Source organism: Dipodomys ordii, unplaced genomic scaffold (assembly GCF_000151885.1).
Source record: "Dipodomys ordii isolate 6190 unplaced genomic scaffold, Dord_2.0 Scaffold147, whole genome shotgun sequence".
Classification (NCBI taxonomy): Eukaryota; Metazoa; Chordata; class Mammalia; order Rodentia; family Heteromyidae; genus Dipodomys; species Dipodomys ordii.
The window spans coordinates 2,184,029-2,191,059 of NW_012267363.1; the positions used below are offsets into that span (position 1 = coordinate 2,184,029).

General features: G+C 49.6%; 1 pseudogene; it reads right to left on the reverse strand.

Annotated features, from left to right (window-relative positions):
- Window positions 1-2,255: 2,255 nt before the first annotated feature.
- Window positions 2,256-6,620, reverse strand: LOC105997514 (annotated as a pseudogene).
- Window positions 6,621-7,031: the final 411 nt, after the last annotated feature.

Genomic DNA, 7,031 nt, shown 5'->3' on the forward strand with positions numbered 1-7,031 from the left:
GTGGGGCCTGAACTCTGGGCCTGGGCACTGTCCCTCAGCTCTTCAGCTCAAGGCTAGCACTCTACCACTTGAGCCACAGCACCACTTCCGGCTTTTTTTCCTTTTGCTTATGTGGTGCTGAGGAATCAAACCCAGGGCCTGATGCATTCAAGGCAAGCACTCTACCACTGAGCCACCTTCCCACCTCTAATCTTAGTTATTTTTACTATTACATTTTCTTGGAACATGAACTGACACTCATTTTCCAGTAACAGATAGCAGATATTTTCCTTAAGAGTTTCTAAACTCACTGCCAACTTATTTTGGTCTCTCATCCCCCCCTTTCTCTGGTAACTAAGGGGCCAATCATGATCCCTCTGTATGGTCCTCTGAATTTACACTTTGGTATTGGGATCTTAGGGCCAATAGTTGGACAGTGTTGATTCTCTTTTACGAAGGACACCAGTCTGTTGAGTATACGAGGTCCAATGATTGCCATCACGAGTCACAGAAGTACGGGGCCTAATAGGGTGGAGACCAGTGTTGTGAACCAAGGGGAAGAGTTAAACCATGATTCAAACCACCCTTGAGATGGTTCTCATTCCCGCTTTCTTTTAGCTAGCCCTTCCCTGACCTTAGCCATTGATTCTTTGACTACTCTGGAGTGATTAACATAAAAGTAACATTCTTCACCCAAAGCAAAACAGAGTCCTTTTTGCTGTAGGAACAAAAGACCTAGTCCCCTTCTGTTCTGTAAAACTACTTCCAGAGGGAGGATAGAGAGTCCTGGAGGTGGGTAATGGAATTTTCAATTCTGTCTAGGTCTGTCTAAGGCACTCCATAAATTTTCATAACGCTTGTTCTGTTACACCAGGGATGACATTCCTGTTCCTGCTCCTGACAAACCCAGACCCAGAAAAATGGTCAAAGTTATAGCTGTGACTATTTCCCTCTTTTGTCTCCTATCACTAGATTCCAGACATTGGGAGACTTCCCCATCGGTGTGATAAACCAGTCTGGTTACCAATTGGAAGAGAATACAGAAGTCTGGGGCTGACTTTTCCATGGATACAGGGAGTTAGGCCAGTTTGGTTACATAGCTTCCCACATTGGAGCGGTACTTTTCCCATGTATAATCCTTTGCCTGTCACGAATTGTAGGGTAAGCCTGCCAGTTCCTTTCTGCTGCCAACAGCCTTGCTCTGGGGATGTTGCTTCATAGTATTCCTGTTACAGCTATGGATTAACGTCATAGCAGAGCCAACATGATTCAGTGAGTTCTGGCCTGGAGTTGTTAAGGACTAAGTACGAGCTATTCAAGAGGTTCCACAAGGGGTCTACCCTTGGTGGTAACATAGGGGATGCTCTAAGGGGGACTAACCTGGTTTGATTGGCGGTAAGGGGGGCTTGAGTTGGTCTACCCTTTGGCCTGATTCCAGGATGGGTCAACACCAAGTTAGGTCCTACCACAGTAGGTGGGAGTTGTTGGACTGATGGATGGTAAACAAAGCCCCCAGATCCCACCCCCCATACTTTGTCATAAACTCTCACTCCCCAATTAAGGCCTCCTAGCCACCTCGTATCCTTCCGTCTCTGTTCAGTGAACCGTAAGCCTACTGGGTTACACTTTCCTTTACCTCTGGCATACTTATCCCCCGCTGGTGGTGGGAAGGGAGAGTTTCTGCTGGCGGGAGGGGCCCAGCATTGCTTTCGAGCCAGTGATCAAGTCTGGTGCACTCTCTAGTGCCCACTATAATTGTACAGTGGACATGCATGACCAGGAAACAAAATCGTAGCTGTCTGCCCCCCTCCCCCGCGTCATTCCTCTCCCCCACCCCGCACTGTTCACATCTCTCTCCGCCAGACTTGTGTCCAGGACAGACATAGAAATAATGCTTGCAGGGGCTGGGAAGGTGGCTCAGTGGTAGAGTGCTTGCCTTGCATGCATGAGGCCCTGGGTTTGATTCCTCAGCACCATGTAAGCAGAAAAAGCTGAAAGTGGCGCTATGGTTCCCGTGGTAGAGCGTTAGTCTTGAGCTGAAGAGCTCAGAGTTCAGGCCCCACGTCTGACCAAAAAAAAAAAAAAAAAAGAATGCTTGTAAAAATATGCATCGTGCCAAATTTGCATGAGCATGGCCAGATCAAAGGTGAGGCTGGGGAACCAGGTGTTCAGAGGGGCTATCCTAGAGACAGAATTAATAACCTGCCAGGTCACATTATAGGGGTGATGGGGGTTGGGGCTGCCCTAGTCAAGGAGCATAGCTATTATCAGTAAAGTTAATATTCTAGGTTTTTCTGTGGGACATGGCGCAACTTAAGTTTAAAAGGATTGCCTCTGTTGCAGCTAATCTGCCACTGGGACAGGTAATCCTCTCTCACTGGGAAGGGGTCTGCTGGTTTGGCATGAGTGAAGTGGATCCAGGTGGCAACTCCATTGACATTGAGCGCAGTGGGCGTTGTCAGCACCACAACGTAAGGTCCCTTCCAACGGGGCTTCAGATTTCCCTGTCGATGACGCCTCACGTAGACCCAGTCTCCCAGTTGGAAGGGGTGAGGCTCTAGCGGAGGTCCAGTCTCATAGAAGACCTTTAGTTTTGGCCAGATCTCCTGGTGGACCTGCTGCAGGGCTTTGAGGGAGGATAAAATTTCATCATCATTATACTCAGTCAACAAGTGCAATTGCAGGTTAGGGATAATAGGAGGGGGAATTCTAAACATAATTTCCAAGGGGATCAATCCTATTTTATAGGGGGAGTTTTGTACCCTATAAAGGGCATAAGGAAGGAGACACCCAGTCCCTGCCAGTCTCCATAGTCAATTTAGTTAGGGTCTCTTTTAGTGTTCTATTCATCCTTTCTACCTGTCCTGAGCTTTGGGGTCTATATGTGCAATGTAATTTCCAATCAGCCCCAAGTATAGACACTAAACCTCGTATTATCTTAGACACAAATGCGGGTCCATTATCTGAGCCTATCATTGTGGGGAGACCATACCTGGGTAAGATGTCTTCCAACAGCTTCTTTGTTACAACTTGTGCTGTTTTGCATTTGGTGGGGTAGGCTTCCACCCATCCTATAAAAGTATGTATGAAGACTAGTAGGTATTTATACCCATATTTGCCAGGCTTTACCTCAGTGAAGTCTACTTCTGTTGGAGCCTGCCGGCATCGAAAGGGAATCCTGAATTAGGGGGCGAGGATGGAAAAATAAAGACATAAGACAAAGGATGGGGTCGGGAGGTTTGTAGCTCAAGACTGTAGCACCGTTTATTTTCAACTTTTTCTAATATATATTATTAGAAGTTAAGAGGTAACATAAGGTTATAATAGTCCAGAAAAACAAGGAAAATTTTAGTAAAAACAGAGTGTAGTAAAACAAGACAAGGTCAACTGGTAGAAAGTAAAACAAACTCTGCAGACATAGCAAAGCAATCCTGGGCACCTGGTGTTTTTTAAGAAAGCCAGCGCCTTGTACCTGCCTTCAAGTGAGCACAGGGGTCAAGATGACCTTAGAGCTTTACTGTCGGCTCCCAACATACTTCCCAATATGCTTCAGGTTTGTCTCCTCTTATTCTTGTCCCAGGATTGGCCGCACTCCAGACCGTGTTGGTCAGCTGGCAGGCCTTGCATTCAGTGACAATTTGTTGAACCTTTTCATTGGCACGCCTGATTTGAATTTCAGCATGTCTCAGTAAATCTTGCATTTTCCTGATGCCCATGTGTGTGGATCAGCGCATCCTATACAAGACTCGGTCTCCCATCTTTTCGGTGAGGATTGCTCTATTCTTTGAATCTTGCCACCATCCTCCTAGGCACTGAGTCATGGGCAGTCCCTTAATCCATTCTAGTTCCTCCTAAGTGTAGCCAGGGTTTTCAGGGAGGCTTGCATGGTCCAAGGTCAGGTAGTGTAGTTACTAATACCTGGTCTGTTTGGAGGGCTACCTCACAGGCTGTCTTGTCTGCGAAGTTGTTTCCTCAAGACACTGAGTCCTTTGGCTTTTGGTGCCCTGGACAATGCACTATGGCCAGTTCCTTTTGCAACCATAAGGCTGTTATTAGGGCAAGGATTTCCTCCTTGTTTTCAACAGTCTTTCCTTTAGCTGTCAATAGTCCCCTTTCTCTGTAGATGGCCCCGTGCACGTGAGCCATGGCAAAAGCGGCTGTCAGTATAAACGGTTTCTTGCCTTTCCCCAGAGTCAATGCCTTAGTTAGGGCCACAGCTCAGCGGAGGCTCTGGCTGGGAGTGGTTCGACCCAAACGACTTCAGTCTCTGTTACTACCACTGCCCCTGCATACCTCTGTCCATTTTTGATGAAGCTGCTTCCATCAGTGTACCACACAAGTTCTGCATTCAGCAGAGGTGGATCTTTCAGGTTGGCTCGAATTCCATGCACTTGAGGCAAGATCTCACTACAGTCGTGAAGTAGAGTGTCTAAGTCAGGATCCGGTAGCAAGGTGGTGGGGTTCAGAGCAGCTGGTGTCTGAAATGTAACTCTGGGAGTGTTTAGTAACAGGCTCTGATAGTGGGTGAGCCGTGCATTTCTAAGCCAGTGGTCAGGTGGCTGTTTGAGTATACCCTCAATGGTGTGAGAGGTAGTGATGTATAGCTCTTGTCCCAAGGTTAGTTTATCAGCATCCTTGACCAACAGGACAGTGGCAGCTATTACCCGTAGGCAATGTGGCTACCCAGCAGCAACAGGGTCCAGTTTCTTGGAAAGATAGGCTACTGGTCTCTGCAAGGGGCCTATGTACTGGGTGAACACTCCCTTGGCTATACCCTCGTGGTCGATCACGTATAAGTGAAAGGGTTTGGTCACATCAGGCAGCCCTAGGGCTGGAGCTAACAAAAGGGCCTGCTTATTTTGTTTGAAGGACTTTTCCATGTCATGAGTCCAGAGCCACTGTTGTTCTTTCGTGGCTGCATAGAGAGGCCTTGCTAACTCAGCGAACCCAGGAATCCATAGCCTGCAAAAGCCCACCGACCCCAGAAACTCTCATACTTCACTAAGGGTCTGGGGTCTGGGGATTTTGAGTATGGTGTCCTTTCTAGCTTGAGCTAGCCACCTCTGTCCTTCTCTCAACAGGTACCCCAGGTAGTTTACCTCCGACTTGCAGATCTGAGTTTTTTGGCGGAGGCTCGGTACCCGTTGTCTCCCAGTACCTGGAGCAAGGCCTTAGTCCCTTTCAAACATTCCTCGTGGCTCTCTGCTGCTACCAGTAGATCATCGACATACTGTAAAAGTGTTAGACTGGGGTGACTGGAGCGGAACTCACCTAAGTCATGGAGGGCTTCATAAAAGATGGTGGGCGAGTTCTTAAATCCTTGTGGCAACCGTGTCCATGTGAACTGTCCCTTAATTCCTCTTTCGGGGTCCACCCACTCGAAGGCAAACAGATTCTGGCTTTTTGGGGCCAAGGGCAAGCTGAAGAAAGCATCTTTTAGATTCAGGACTGTATACCATTGGCGCTCAGGAGGTAAAGAGCTGAGGAGGGTGTATGGGTTCGGGACCGTTGGATATATGTCCATAGTCCGCTTATTTACCTCTCTCAGGTCCTGAACTGGCCTGTAGTCATTTGATTGTGGATTGGTAACAATGGGGTGTTCCAGGCTGATTGGCAAGGCTGTAACACACCCAATTCCAGTAGACGCCAGATATGGGGGGGGGGGTAATTTCCATTCTGGCCTCTAAAGGCAAGGGGTATTGTCTAACCCTAGCTGGATGGGCTCCTGTTTTTTTTTTTTTTTGGTGGGGGGAGTCTGGTCGTGGGGCCTGAACTCTGGGCCTGGGCGCTATCTCTCAGCTCTTCAGCTCAAGGCTAGCGCTCTACCACTTGAGCCCCAGCGCCACTTCCGGCTTTTTTCTTTTTGCTTATGTGGTGCTGAGGAATCGAACCCAGGGCCTCATGCATGCAAGGTAAGCACTCTACCACTGAGCCAACTTCCCAGCCCCTGGGCTTCAGTTATTAACTCTTATGTACACCGCTGGTCTGTGCCTGGCTAGTCCCATTCCTCCAGTTTCCGCCCAGGCCTCAGGGAAAGCCTGTAGCCAATAGTCTATGTCGCCATCTGGTGGTGGCAGGTGCTGGTGCAGACGATACTGGTCTTCCAGACTAAGGGTGAGGACCTGGAGGGGACAGCCCGGTGGATTCAGAACTGAAGTCCTGCCCAGCCGGAAGTGAATTTGAGCTCCAATTTTGGAGCGCCAAGTCTGGCCCCAATAGGGGGTAGGAGCCCTCTGGGCTGACCAAGGACGAGTGGGATCCGCGGCCCACGCCTAGGTTCACTGTGCTTCGGGTAGTCCATGAGTATTGGTTCGTCCCGGTAGCGCCCTGCACCCAGGAAGGTTTTTCCGGTTAGCTGGCCCCAGGGCTCGAGTAGAACGGATTGTTGAGCCTCGGTATCCACTAAGAAATCTACTGGGATCCCCTCCCCTCTGAGAGTTACCTGAGCTCGGGGAGGGGGACCGAACCCTGTCCCCCATAGTCGCTGAGTTCCGCCCCAGTGACTAACACTCGCGGGGACTGTGATCAGACCCAGGAGTCTTGCACCTTGATTTCCAGTGTCCTATTTCTCCGCAGTAAACACACAGGTCTCTTCCGTTCTCCATAGTGCTCCCCGCGATGGCCACCATCTTTACCTTCATCCCTTGCCAGATCTCGCAATGGGCGTCGCCTGCCGCCTGCAGTTCGGGCCGTGGCCGGCGTTTGTCGTGCTCTCTCTGCTGCCCTGGCCCTTCTTTCTGGTGAACTTTTCTCCTTCCATCTGGGTCCTTCGTGTAGCTTTCTCTATGTTCTTAGGCGTCTCAGGATCCATGGAGGTGTACGGCCGAGAAGCCTCCATGAATCTTTCTAAAAAGGCTGCGGGACGTTCCTCACTGCCCTGTAGTACATCTCCTATTTCGGCCAAATTCGTGGAATTGCGAGCTGCTGCCCTGAGACCCGCCATTAGAGTCTGGCGATAGACCCGGAGCCTCACCTTACCTTCGGGTGTGTTGTAGTGCCGGTCAGGGCTGGGGCGCGCGATCAATAACAGGGTCAGTGGCAGGCTGCCCGTC